Genomic DNA, 15,070 nt, shown 5'->3' on the forward strand with positions numbered 1-15,070 from the left:
TGCCCTTAAGAGGAGAATTCCTGCAAGGCACTAGCTCTATTAGCAACCTTGGCTTTGATTAGCAGTGTACCAGCAGCAGCAGAAGGGGTTCCTCAGTGGGAAATGACAGGGTGTGGTTGTATATGTGGCCACTTCATAGAAAGGGATATTTCCAAAATGAAAAGCTGTGGGTGACCTTCCAAGGTCATATTCATGATGTTCAGAAGGGCAGAAGCACTTAGAGACCATGGGGAACCTGATAGAAGGGGCCTGCTTTAAACACCCCGAGAAAGCACATACATTCCAACGCCAGCAGCTCGCTCCAGCCAAGAACTTTTCCTGCCAAGAGCTTCTCCGTAGGTTGAATATGATCCCTCAAGAAATAAATCTTTGCTTTTGTTTATTTATTTTTTATTTTCTTCTCCTGGGAGACAAACAAGTTGGTCATGAAGACGAATAAGCCCAAGGAATGCAGCTTGCCCCGAGTTGGTGAATTCACTTGGAAACCTACCTTGCTATATCCATTTCCCCCCAGGTCTGAAGAACAGCAATTAAATCCTTTTCCTGGCAGAGAGAGGGCACGGGAAGGAGGCAGCTGGTTTACCTGAGTGTGAATAACTAAAATTCCTTCAATCTCAAGGTGCAGTTTGTCAGGGAATGCTTGCTAGTGCCAACAGCAACACCACCACCACCACCCCTCTCCACAAGTAGCAAATAAGGAGAGCGGGGAGCAAGAATTTAAGTCTATAAAAACGCCAAGTAGCATGGAGCTTTGCTGGCCCTTAAGAAGGGCAAGGAGGAGGTCTCTCTCGCCCAGGTAATGACTATATGGGTCCCATAAGGAGATGGTTAAGTCAAACTGAGATGACTGCGCTTAGGAGGGGAAAAATATGTCAATCACACTTTGCCTTTGACACAAGGAAATTCCTTGAAACTGAGAATGGAGAGTGGAAGGGAGGGAGAATGTCTCCTCACGTGGGTGGCCAGGAAACCAGGGGCCAGGAAAGCATGAGAGAAGAGAGGGAGAAAGAGACGCGGTGGGGGGGGGGGCAGAAGATTGAATTCTAATCAAAATGCTATGAAGCGTTCACACCAGGCCTTGGGAGAATATTAACAAGGTTATGGGGGGGACTTTAGCCCCAGGAATTATTAGTGAATATGGAATTATATTTGCACAAACACTACCAGATGCAAAGAGCTAAATGTCCTGCAGATGTGGAAGGAGCCAGCGTGTGCTCCAAATAGGCAGCAGCTTTATTTGTTTTACTGGTCTTCCAGAGCCGGGGCAGCACGTTTCTGAGGGGTTACATTTCTGGAATGACCACCACACCGTGAACCCCAGTTTTCCAAATTCTGCCTTCATCAGCCTCCATGGTGCCTTGGCCCAGGATGGTGGGGGGGTAGCCCTGAGGCAGGTTTGACTAGCTCACCAACTTATTTTCCTGTCTCCTTTGTAGAGGGGGAGGGAAGAGACAGGCGAACATTCCCAGAAGGGATTTCCTGAAAGATGAAAGAGTTCGGAGCTAGATATATCACAACTGCTTCAGAGAGGAGTTGGGATTACAGATAGAACCCGCAAACAAAGGAGGCAACGTGCTTCCTTATCCTATGAAGCATCCTACCTTCCAGTCAGTTTAATTTCAATTTGTCCCTGATGGAAAGGACAGACATCATTTCTAACTTTGGCAAGACACTAGCTGTGTCCTGAGCACGAGCCCCCAGATGACCTCAGTAGTCACTTTGAGTAACAGTTATGAGGATATCGGATTGTTTTGAGGTGAGATGATTCAGTAGGTAAAAATGCTTCCCGCCAAGTCTGAGTCTGATTCCTGGGACCGATACAATGAAAGGAGAGCGCTGGCTCCTGCGAGTTGTCCTCTGATTCCCACCTATGCACCACGGCATGAGTGTGCACGCACACACAAATAAGCTAAATACAATAAAAACTTTAAAGATGTGACTCTAGTGAGAAAAGTTTGAGAACGCTGATATGACGTGTAGAGCAGGGTGTCTTGAAGCTAGCCTCGGGAATCCTCACAGGGCCTCTGTCGATGTTGGCTATATCCCTTCATGGTTAAATGTTTTTATACAGTTCATCAAGTTGAAGTGTTTAATGCCAACTAGTTAATATTGCTCTGAATTCCCTGTCACATTTTCCTGCAGATAGGGTGGTATGCAGGTGGGTTGAGGACTCGTCCAGCTTGAGCAGAGTGGAACGCATTATGTGGGTCATGGAACTTTGCTGCTGAGTTGATTGCTAGCTCATACTTACATGAATGGATTCCAGAAACCCTCTTATTGGCTGCTCACCCAGTGATCTGCATAGCCAAGATATCTCATCCTGGAACACGAGCGCATCCTCTAATGCCCAGCTCTGGAATTAGGATGATGGTGGAGGAGAGACAAGACTTGACATGCAAAGCCAGCAGCCGGCATGGAAAAGTTGTCTAGACCACATGACTCTTGGAGTTCTCAAGGTTCTGAGAAAAATATTTTCAATCTGATCTAAATTTGTGTGAGTGGCCCTGCAAGCCATGAGATTATGCACCGAGAAAGTTTCCTAAACTATCAGCAATAAAAAGCAAGTTTGGTTAAACACACTGAAGAGGCGAGTTGGAATGTCCCTATCTGCTTGTCCGGTATGTCACTATAAAACAGTTGTCATCTGTCAGCTGAGAGAATCTTCAGTGTGGCTGCTATCTGCTCGTGACAGACAGCTACTAAAGCATCGCGCTGTTTGCCTGGACTTGCAAATGTTCGCACTGTTTGTCAGCTTCTTCCATATTAACAATGCGCAATTCTTGTTTTTTATTTCTTTTCTTTTCTTTTTTAGTATATATAGGATAACTGAGTGGCATCTACAGACATTGTGCTGACCTGGGCTGTCAAAGTCTCTCCAGTTCCTCCGGCATGCACTGGAAATCCCATAGCCCTTGGAAGCATGCTGACGACTTCTCTTCCTTACTAAACATTTACTCAACTCCTTCATATTAAAGTCCGAATTGTGCATTGTTTATCTAAAGAAGACTCCCAGAGTTGAATGAGTCTTAAACCCACATCCTCTGGATTTGCCCTGGTGCCATGTGTCCACTTCCCAGACACTTACTTTTATCTTCAGGTTATAAGGCAGCCTCTGGTCATACCACCTGACTTGAGACTTTCAGCCACAAAGTTCTACATGGATTTGAACCAAGGTCTGCCTTATGCTGGAGGAAGGTGTTATCCTAACCCTCACTCATTCCCCACCCCACCCAAGTGCTGAACCTTGAGGATCTTTCTGTGCTTTATCTAAGATCCAATGACTTCACTGACACCACCCCCACTGTACACATGTGCCCCTTACCTGCCTCACGGTTGATAGATTTTTTTTTGGGGGGGGGGGTTGGTTGAGACAGTGTAACAGCCCTGGCTGTCCTAGAACTTTCTTTGCAGACTAGGCTGACCTCAACCTCACAGAGATCCTCCTGCCTCTGCCTTCCAAGAGCTGGGATTAAAAGCGTGACTCACCACACCAGGGCCAGTTGATAGATTGTAAAGTTCTCAAGGTCAGAGTTCTCTTCGTTTTCTCTGATACATGTTCTTGCGAGTTTCTCTGGAAAATCCACCATATTGTAATACTTTCAGGTGTTTACAGCCCATAGACAGAAATAGGAAAGCTACTTCAAAGGATCTAGGTTGAAGGGATTTTGAGCTACAGTGATTTAGGTATCTTTTTTTTTTTTTTGTAAAAGTTTATATATTTACAAAATGTTTTTTTTGTATTTATTTATTTTTTTTCTTTTTTTATTCTTTTTTAATTAAAATTTCCAACTGCTCCCCGTTTCCCATTTCCCTCCCCCTCCTCCCACATATTGCCCCCTCCCCCCGCTCCCCTTCCCCTATCCCCACTCCACTTCTCCTCCCCCTAGTCCACTCCCCCTCCCTCTCGATACTGAAGAGCAGTCCAAATTCCCTGCTCTACAGGAAGACCAAGGTCCTCCCACTTCTATCTAGGTCCAGGAAGGTGAGCATCCAAACAGGCTACGCTCCCACAAAGCCAGTTCATGTATTAGGATCGAAACCTAGTGCCATTGTCCTTGGCTTCTCATCAGCCTTCATTGTCCGCCTTGTTCAGAGAGTCCAGTTTCAACCCATGCTTATTCAGTCCCAGTCCAGCTGGCCTTGGAGAGCTCCCAATAGATCAGTTCCACTGTCACTGTGGGTGGGTGCACGCCTCGTGGTCCTGATTTCCTTGCTCATGTTCTCCCTCCTTCTGCTCCTCATTTGGACCTTAAGAGCTCAGACGGGATTTAGGTATCTTTTAACGGAACTTCAAAAGACACTTTCTCCAGGAAGCCACTAGATGAATGGTAGGCTTACCAACCTCCATGCAATTCTCTTGTCCTCTGTTTACTCACACCTACACGGAATGTTTGCTCATCAGCTCATTCTTCCGAGAAGATAGGATGAGCAAGCAATGCCTTATAATCTTTGCTACATAAATGCACATTTCGATTTAAACATTGTGAGGACCCAGCAGAATTTCCAACCAGATGTCTGAAATGAGGCGAGGTTTTTGTTTGGTTTTGCTTTAATGCAACTCAGCATCTATCACGTTTCCTTAAAAATGAAAAAGAATTTGTATCAAAACAGAACACTTCACGTCAGTGTGGGACAGAAATCCTCAGGCCTCCTGGTCTGGCTCCCCAAATTCTTGTGTGTGGCTTTGGCTCCTTAGGTGGGACAGCAGTGGATGGTGCTGTTCTCAAGTCTGTAGCTGTAAAATTAGATGGTGTTATTTCTTTCCCATTGCAAATGTCCCATGAGCCTTGAGAGTTAAATGATTAATGACCAAAAGCTCCTACATAAACATGAATACTTAATAAAAATAACCCCTCTTTGCCCCAGTGATAGGCACCAGTGACCTGATGCTAAGCCTTGATCCAGTCTTGAGGCAGACGAGATGAACCTTTCCCCTGCTGTAGACAATCTGGGCTGGTGTTCTTTTTCTTCCTCCACCAAGTCCCCTGCTCCCGCTTGCAGGCTCAGACTTTACCCCCAAGACACGTGAAATTGGCTCTCTGTTTATGAAGGTCTCACACAAGGGACAGCTCCAGTGCGGGCCATTGTGGGGTCAGTATAATTTTATCATCTTTTTTACAAGGGACATGTCTGCTTGACCCATACCACAAAATTATTAGGAAGGTTTGTGAGATCAAAACTTTTTATCAAATTTCATTCAGTTTAGCCCTCCCCTAGGAGAAGCCCTACGCAGCTGTGGGGAGCCTCTGGGGCTAGCGTGTTTCTCTTCCCATTGCTGGAACCGGAGTGTGCTTGGACAGAAATTCATAAGAAAATAGGTTCAGGCAAATTCTGAGTTTACTGTTCTTTGCTGACTAAAACTAAAACTCATCTTTCTCTTCAGGTAGAAATACAGTCATGTGGAATGTCTGAGCTCCGATCTGATCCCTGAGCAAATTCAAAACACTCTGGGTGGATTATCAGCCAAAGTGGACATACATTCAACAGTCTCGTCCCAGACGACTTTCCTTGTCTTCTCTTTGAGCAGACGAACGGCTAAGGGAATAGCATCACAAAGCTTCCTGTGTTCCATACCATCATTGTGTGCATAGCTGGCCAGGTTTCACAACCCAAAGCAAAGCAAGATGAGGCACATGAGACTCTTCCTTGAGCAGATCTTGATCTGAAATCCTGAGAAAACATGCTAACAGCTCTGGGATTTTAAGCATCTTATTCGGTTTCCCTCCGTTCATCTCCTTCTATGAAAAGAGAGACAAAGTCACAGAAAGACAGAGCAGAAGTAATGTCATCAGCAGCCATTAGACTTTAGGATCTGGGTGAGCAGGACCAGGAGTTTGGTGAGTTTCGTTCTATCATAGAAGCAAAAGTGAAGAATTGATGTGGGAGTGTCTTCTATCTATCTGTTGCTTTCATTGGTTAATTAATAAAGAAAACTGCTTGGCCTAATAGGGAAGAATTTAGATAGGCAGAGTAGACCGAACAGAATGCTGGGAAGAAGGGAAGTGAGGCAGATGCTATAGCTCTCATCTCCAAGATGGATACAGGTTAAGATCCTTCCCGGTAAGCCTCCACCTTGTGGTGCTACATTCATTATTAGAAATGGGTTAGTTAAGATGTGAGAATTAGCCAGTAAGAGGCTAGAGCTAATGGGCCAAGCAGTGTTTAAAAGAATACAGTTTCCTTGTAATTATTTCGGGTAAAGCTAGCCAGGCGGTGGAACTCAGCCCACCGCTCCTCATCACTACAAAGAATAACTGACACAGAGCAAAACCTGCCCTCAGAGGATCCAAAGCAAATGTCTGTCCTTATATATTCTCTGATTTTTTCCAAGTGTATTACCAATCATCTACAGAAATTGTACATGTTCCTCAGGCTGGGAGTACAACTTAGCAGTATGACCTATACTTGGCATGAGTGAGGTCCTGGTTTCAAGTTCTCAAACTAAAACTCAGAATAAAACAAAAATAGTTGGTCAAGTTCTTCAGTTACACAAGCTGACTGTAATCACAACTACATAACACATTGTGCAAAACATTGTGTATTATAAAATCACAGCTTAAAACAAAAGAGGGAGGTAAGGCATATTCAATTCTGTAGCTAGAGCAATGAACATCACCATTAATCATTATCTGGGAAGTAATTTGAAAGCCTAGGAAAGAGCATCTCCTGGGCTTTGCCTAGGACAATATTTTTAAATGCTTAAAAACCATCTATCTCATGAGACCTCTACTCCTTGTGCTGGTGGAATAAGGGGACTAGATTTGCCTTCCTATGTAAAGCCCTGGATAAATACATGCAATACTAGCTTTCTTGACATTGGGAATAATTGGTAGAGGATGGTATTCTCTATAGAAACAAGGTAGGTGACCCCCACAGTTGCCCCCAGATACACAGTGAGGAAGGAAGGGTAGAGTCCCGGTGGCTTTTCTGGGAGGAGGTACTGGAGTCCAGTGAAGCCAATGTGGTCAAAGTTTTCAGAACAAAGACCCCAGGAGAAAGAGAGATGGCCAGTGAGAGTTTCTGAGATTTGTAGTCTTTTGTAAGAGTGCTCAAGCAGAGTTAACTACCTTAAAAAGCAATAAACTCTCATGTCCCAGGATGCACAGAGGGCCAGGACAGTGATTGTTTCCATCATCCTGAATTGAAAATCTCATACCTCTTGGGGCTGAGGCTAGTAATGAGAACATTCTAGTCTCAGAAGTGGGGAGGCATTAAAACTGAGCTATTGTCCTGATCCTACTGAGCAAAGACTAAATCAGGATCAGCACCATCAGTTTGCTTCTTCGTACTTGGCCCTACTCAGGAACAGTGTCTAGCACCTTTTAAGACAAAAGAGCTGAATGAAGTTGGACACCTAGGGGAAAATGACCAAGAACACGAAGAATCAATTTTCAAAACGTGAACAGGAAAATAAAACCTGTTCAAAATTAAAATGCTTCAGATTATAACATTAACAAGGCCTGGTAACTGCATTCAAGTGTTCAGAATGTGAGAAAGGGACTGAGAAAGAGCTCACAGCAGAGCATCTGCCAGGCTCCCAGACTCTGCCGGACTTCAGGAAGAAGGGTGGAGGCTCCATAGCCTTCGCCTTCCACGATAGCATGGCCATTGGTGTCCTTGTAGTTTTGAACTGGCTAACACAGCCATGCTGATGAGACTTCATGGGTGTAGTTTCTGACATTTCTAGGAGACACAATCTCTCAGAAAACTTCCAATTTCTCTGGCTCTTGCCATCTTTCACCTCTATTATTAATTTCACGAAAATTAGTACTATTATTATTTACAAATATTTTACAAAATTAATGCTAATTTAATATTTAAATTATTATTTAAACAAAGGGAACATACACTAGAGATACATTTGATATATTAGGCAAAGATAATGAAGATGTTTCTACAAAATGCATTTCTAGCTAGGCACCCATGGACCACACGTGTAATTCCAACACTCAGAAAATGGAAAGAATGCTCCTGAGACAAGGTAGCTTGGGCTCTATTGAAAAACCCTATTTCAAGTCCACACCTTAAATGCTATCTAAATATGGAAGGAAAAGCACCAGAGATGTAAAATCCACTAGATGAGATTCATACTAGCTTAGGCACCAAAGGCAAATTGGTATGTGACTTTGAAGACACAGAAATAGAAACCGTTCACTGTGAAGCACAGAACCAAAGGCACCAAGAGAAAGAGGAGTGAATACTGGACCACAGGACAGCCTCAGACAGACCAGTAAATGTGTGATGAAAGGAGGTAAGGCGAGGTAGGACACAAAATATTGAGGAAAGAATAGCTAAAATATTTCTAAATTTAAGAAATAGCCAAGATGCTTCAACTACAAGAAACCTGAGAAAATATGAGAGTATCAAGACAGGTCATAATCAAATTGCATGAACAAGTATATGCACGTACAGAAATACTGTGAGATTTTTATGGTTAATATTGTTGTTAGTATGTTAAAATTTTAAAATTAAATTCAGAGTTGTAACTAATAACCTTGGAAATCAAGTACACACACACACACACACACACACACAAACCTGTTGAATTATCATGGGTTGAGAAATACCAGGCTTGCTACAAGACAGACCAATTATATTTTTCTTAATTATAAGGGGTAAACTCCCAAAACAAGAGCAAGAAGTTCAAGCTCAGTTATGTAGTACGGGAATGAGAGAGAGAGAGAGAGAGAGAGAGAGAGAGAGAGAGAGAGAGAGAGAGAGAGAGAGAGAGAGAGAGAACCCTGAATCATTCAGCATTTATCTCCGGGTACCCTAAAGGTCACATCCATAACTTGGTCCCACCTCTTAAAGTTCATTGGCTGACAGAGATTCCCCATCAGAAATCTCTATTGTCTTCTACAAACCAAAGGAAATAAAGTATACAAACAACAAAAATTAATTAAAATAAAACTATACCCAAATCTCCCACTATTTTTGGATATTGGAAAAATATGATAAGATATGAGCTCCCTTCAATTAAAATGGTTATTGTAAAAAAGATGAAAGAGAAATATTGACCAGAAAACATCAATGTGGGAAAGAGAACATTTCTATACTATACTGTTAATAGGAACGTAAGTTAGTTTAACTATTATGGAAAACTACAGGCATTTATCAAAAAGCAAAGAATCAACTTACCATATGATCCAGCAATCCCACTTCTGTGCATTTACTAAAAAGGGGTGAGACCATACATGTATGCACTCCTGTATTGGTTGCAGTTATATTTATTTGCATGATCCACGTTCTAAAAATTAACCTAAGTGTTCATCAGTAGATGAACGAATAAAGAAGGTACGGTGTCTATGTACAACACAGCTTTAAAAAATCCTGTCATTTGTGATATGAAAGCCCAGAAGGCAGCACAGTAAATAAAACAAGCCAAGATAGACAAACGCTCATGGCCTCATCTGCATGAGGGATATTAAAAAATGAAACTCACTGAAGCAGAGGATAACATAGTGGTTACAATAGGCTTGGATGGAGGGAAACTGTGATGACATTGGTCAAGGATACAATTTCGTTAGGTATGAGGAAAGAGTTCAAGATATGAGTTGAACATCGCAGAGACTGTAGTTATGAGCAGTGTATTACAAATTGATATCCCTACGAGAGGCTTACATGATCACTCTACATATAAAATAATACAAGTGTGTGAGGCAAGCCACACGTAATGGCTTGGATTAGCCATTCCACAGTGTTCACATACTAAGGCATTATGCATACCATAAATATATGTAATTTTTACTTGTCAATTGAAATATTAAAGGGGTAAAACTGTCACACTAGAATTATCTAGTCCCCTAAAATATCTTTTAAAATGAAAGCAAAACACTTTTTTCAGACAGAATAAAAAGAAGAAGAAGCTAATGATAAAAAACTATAGATGGACAAAAATGTAACAAAGTTCAGTAGCCATCCTTGGTTTTTCTTCTTTTCTTCGCTGGGGTTTGAGCCCTAGAATAACACTACAAAATGGAAATAAAGTCACAAATCTCAACAAATTGCTACTAGAACAAAGGCTCTTGTGTGTATGAATAGCACATACTGGAGCCCTACAGCTAATATACTTAATAGCACATACAGAAACCTTACAGCTAATATCATTCTTAATAACACATACAGGAACCCTACAGCTAATATCATACTTAATAGCACATGCAGGAACCCTACAGCTAATATCATACTTAATGGTGAAAGACTACAAACTTTTCCTCTGAAATCAGGATCAAGTAGGGATGTCTGTTCCACATATTTATTCCAAATTATACTGGAGGTAACAGAATAGGGAAGGAAAAGAGCCAAATAGCATCCACGCTGAGAAGAAAGAAGTAATGTGTCTTTATTCCCAATGGTGAAACTGTATACAATGGAGATCCCAAGGAAGCTACAAAGGAACTTCTGAAACTAATTGATGCCTTTAGTGGGGTTACTAAATACAAAATAAATAAACCAAATTAATTGAATTTTTGTACACCAGCAACAATTAGAAACTGAAATGCAAACTGCTATTTACACTAGCATCACACAAAACATGGGTTAACCTGCCAATGAATGGGTGATAGCTGTGTACTACAAACTACAGAATACAAAAGACTTAAATATGGTTCATGAACTGAAAGATTAAGTAAGTACTTTGTCAGTCCTTCCAAAACCGACCTGTGATTCAACTGCACCTCTGGCCCAAATCCTATGGGCTTCTTTGGTGAAAGCAATGAACTAGTCATAAAATTTATAGGAAAAGGCAGAGGTCTTAGAATACTCCATAGCACTTTAGAAAAACAGAACAATATGGAAGAACTCACACTTCTTGACTTCAAGACATAAAACAAAGAGGCTGTATGGTACTAGTGTTGGGAAAGACAGTGTGATCCATGGAACAGAAGACAGCCCAGAAAGAAATCTGCTCATGTGGTGAGCTGTTTTGGAAAAAGAGGCAAAGACAATTAAGTCAAGGAACGAGCGTCTTTGCATCAATGATATGCCAACAATTTACATTCATTTAAAAGATGGGCTTCACTCCATAGGCAACATGTGCTAAAAATTACCTCAAATAGAGTATACATCTAAGCATAAAACTTAAAATTCTAAACCTTGAAGATGATGCTTGCTGGACCATTTGACCTGAGTTACAGGCATGTGACATTGCAACCCTAAATACTTCTGTACGCACCTGAAAAATGAAATGCTCACTGTTTGATACTGACCTCACACCAATATAGCTGAGACCTGATAGGAAAAAAATCACACAACACACAATCTAAATTCAAATTTTTAATTGACCTGCTAATATCTATAGTGATGTTTTGTTCATGATCTAATACATAAAGCTTACCTGAAGATCAGAGTGCAAAGCTAGTCACATTAGTCAGCCATAGAGGTCAGGCAGTGGTTGTATAATCCCAGCAGCCACACTAGTTAGCCATAGACACCAGGCAGTGGTGGTGCACACTTTTAACAACAACACTAGGGAGGAATATAAGGTAGGAACTTGCTCTTTTCAGTCTGAAGATTTCATAGAGGTCAGAGCTCTCTAGTGGTTGGCTGCTTTGCTTCTCTGATCTTTCAGCTTTACCCCCTAATACCTGGCTCTGGGTTTTTATTATTAATACCAACTAGAACAGGTCGAGGGGATGTTTACTACATTTACTTTTCATGCATTTTTATTTCCTATAATCTAGAACAGATTACCCCACCCAAATTTTTCACTTTATGAATTTAATACTTTTCAAAAAGCCCATGCTAGTAATATTGAAGGATGCCCAACACTATGGACCTAATCTTTTCTCATCTTCGGAGGCAGGTTAAATAATTAGTGTGTGCTTCTTAAGGGACAGTGTGTACCTCCATTGTGTTATAGCAGATATCTCCATTGTCAACCCCACGGACACTGCTGTTGAGACCTTTGGAGAGGCACCTGCTGTCTCCATTGTGAAGAAGCCTCCTTCCCTCTGTGATAACCCATGGCAGTCTGCGAGTTCTGTTATCCCCAGGCAGCTCACCAATGATGTCCTTTATGGAACCAGTGATTTCACTGGTGTTAAAAAATGTTAAATTTGTAATTTCAACATTCATATTACATGTAACAATTAGCATTTTTCTATGATGTGGAAATTTCCTTCTCTTGCTTTCTTTTATGGTATCAGTATGAGAGTACAGATCTTAAAACAAATGTTTTATCTTCATGAATTACTACCTGTAGAATAATTTCATCTAATTTGTGTGGTACATGTACTCTTTCCCCATTTCAGGGTTTTCTCGCCATTTCCCACTCCACAGATATGTTTCTCCTTTTGAGTATGAGTGGCCAACTACCAAAACGCATTTTTAAATCCTATTTTATTCTTTTTTTAAAAAATTATTTTTAAATTACATTTTACATTCCAACCACAGTTCTCCCCATACCTCCCTCCTGCTCCCTTGCCTCCCCCCTCAGCCAACCCCAATCACTCCTCCCAATGAGTAAGAGATCCCATGGGGAGGCAACAAAGGCTGGTACATTAAGATGGGGCAGGACCCATGCTCTTAGGTAGGCTGAATTAACATAGTAAAATGGCAATCTTACTAAAAGGGATCTACAGATTCAATGCACTGTCCATCAGAATCCCAGCAAAATTCTTCACAGACTTCAAAAGAATGGTGCTCAACTTCATATGGAAAAGCATAAAACCCAGGATAGCCAAAACAATCCTGTACAATAAATGAACTTCTGGAGGCAACACAATCCCTGACTTCAAACTCTACCACAGTTACAGTGCTGAAAACAGCCTGGTATTGGCATAAAAACAGACAGGAGGACCAATGGAACCAAATCAAAGACTCAGATATCAATCCACACAGCTACAAACACCTGATTTTTGACAAAGAAGCAAAAAATATTAAACATAAAAAAAGATAGCATATTCAACAAATGATGCTGGCATAACTGGATATCAACATGTAGAAGAATGAAAATAGACCCATATCTATCACCATGCACAAAACTCGAGTACAAATGGGTCAAAGACCTCAACATAAACCAGCCACACTAAACCTCACAGAAGAGAAAGTGGGAAATACACTTGAACACATTGGCACAGGAGATCGCTTCCTAAATACAACCCCAGTAGCACAAACACTCAGAGAAACAATTAACAAATGGGACCTCCTGAAACTGAAAAACTTCTGTAAAGCAAAGGACATAGTTAACAAGACAAAACAGCAACCTACAGAATGAGAAAAAATCCTTACGAACCCCACATCAGACAGAGTGCTGATCACCAAAATATACAAAGAACCCAAGAAATTGGTCATCAAAAGAACAAATAATCCAATAAAAAATTAAGGTACAGACCTAAACAGAGAATTCTCAACAGATGAATTTAAAATGGCTGAAAGACACTTAAGGAAATGCTCAACATCCTTAGCCATCAGAGAAATGCAAATCAAAACAACTCTGCAATTCCATCTTACACCTGAAAGAATGGCCAATATCAAAAACACTGGTGGGAGCACAAACTGGTACAGCTACTTTGGAAACCAACATGGCAATTTCTCAGAAAATTAGTAACTAATCTACCTCAAAACCCAGCAATACTGCTGTTGGGTATATACCCAAAAGATGTTCAGTCATACCACAAGGACATGTGCTCAAGTAAGTTCATAGCAGCATTATTTGTAATAGCCAGAACTTGGAAACAACCTAGATTCCCCTCAACCAAAGAATAGATAAAGAAAATTGTGGTACATTTACATAACGGAGTACTACACAGTGGTAAAAAAATAATGACATCTTGAAATTTGCAGGCAAATGGACCTAGAAAAAAACTATATTGAGTGAGATAAGCCAGACCCAGAAAGACAAATGTAATATGTATTCACTAATAAGTGGCTTTTAAACATAAAACAAAGAAAAACCAGCCTATAGGCCACAATCCCAGAGAAACTAGACAATAGGACCCTAAGAGAGAGACATACATGGATCTAATCTACATGGGAAGTAGAAAAATACAAGATATCCTGAGTAAATTGGGAGTGTGGGGACCATGGGATAGGGTAGAAGAGGAGGGTGGAGGAAGGGAGGGGAGCAGAGAAAAATATATAGCTCAATAAAAACAATTAAAAAAGAACAAAGTATAATTCTTACTGATGAATGTCCCTTACAGTGCACTCTCATCCTAGGGACTGTGTGCCTAGGGAGGCAGCAATGCTATCTATTGTTACAGCTACTTCTGGCCTTCTGGATTTGGATGACACACAGTATGATCTGTAGTTCTCATGGGTGAGCAACCTTCCAGCCCTAGAGTCTTGTGCACTGCCCGTGTTAGTCTAGTGACTCATTCCAGTGGTCTTTTGTGATAAATAATCCAATATTCTGGGTCTTTATTTAGCAAGTGAAAATTTAGTCTAAAACCCATTGTATATAAATGTTCTGAATCTCTTGTTTTTTTTTTTTTTTTATTCTTTTTTAATTAAAATTTCCAACTGCTCCCCGTTTCCCATTTCCCACCCCTCCTCCCACACATTGCCCCCTCCCCTCACTCCCCTCCCCCATCCCCACTCCTCTTCTCCTCCCCCCAGTCCATTCCCCCTCCCTCTCGATACTGAAGAGCAGTCCAAATTCCCTGCCCTACAGGAAGACCAAGGTCCTCCCACTTCCATCCAGGCCCAGGAAGGTGAGCAACAAAACAGGCTAAGCTCCCACAAAGCCAGTTCATGTATTAGGATCAAAACCTAGTGCCATTGTCCATGGCTTCTCATCAGCCTTCATTGTCCGCCATGTTCAGAGAGTCCAGTTTCAACCCATGCTTATTCAGTCCCAGACCAGCTGGCCTTGAAGAGCTCCCAATAGATCAGTTCCACTGTCACAGTGGGTGGGTGCACGCCTCGTGGTCCTGATTTCCTTGCTCATGTTCTCCCTCCTTCTGCTCCTCATTTGGACCTTAAGAGCTCAGACCATTGCTCCAATTTGGGTCTCTGTCTCTCTCTCGATCTATCACCAGTTGAAAGTTCCTGTGCCATTCTTCTTGGCCTCTCGTCAGCTCTCATTGTCCGCCACATTCCGAGAGTCCGTTTTTATCCCATGTTTTTT

General features: G+C 41.5%; 1 non-coding gene across 1 annotated transcript; it reads right to left on the reverse strand.

Moving 5' to 3' along the window:
• Positions 1 to 2,813: 2,813 nt before the first annotated feature.
• Positions 2,814 to 2,926, reverse strand: LOC130890256 (small nucleolar RNA SNORA44). Its single transcript, XR_009058702.1, has one exon. It is a non-coding gene; the product is annotated as a small nucleolar RNA SNORA44 (small nucleolar RNA).
• Positions 2,927 to 15,070: the final 12,144 nt, after the last annotated feature.

Source organism: Chionomys nivalis, chromosome 18 (genome assembly GCF_950005125.1).
Source record: "Chionomys nivalis chromosome 18, mChiNiv1.1, whole genome shotgun sequence".
Lineage (NCBI taxonomy): Eukaryota > Metazoa > Chordata > Mammalia > Rodentia > Cricetidae > Chionomys > Chionomys nivalis.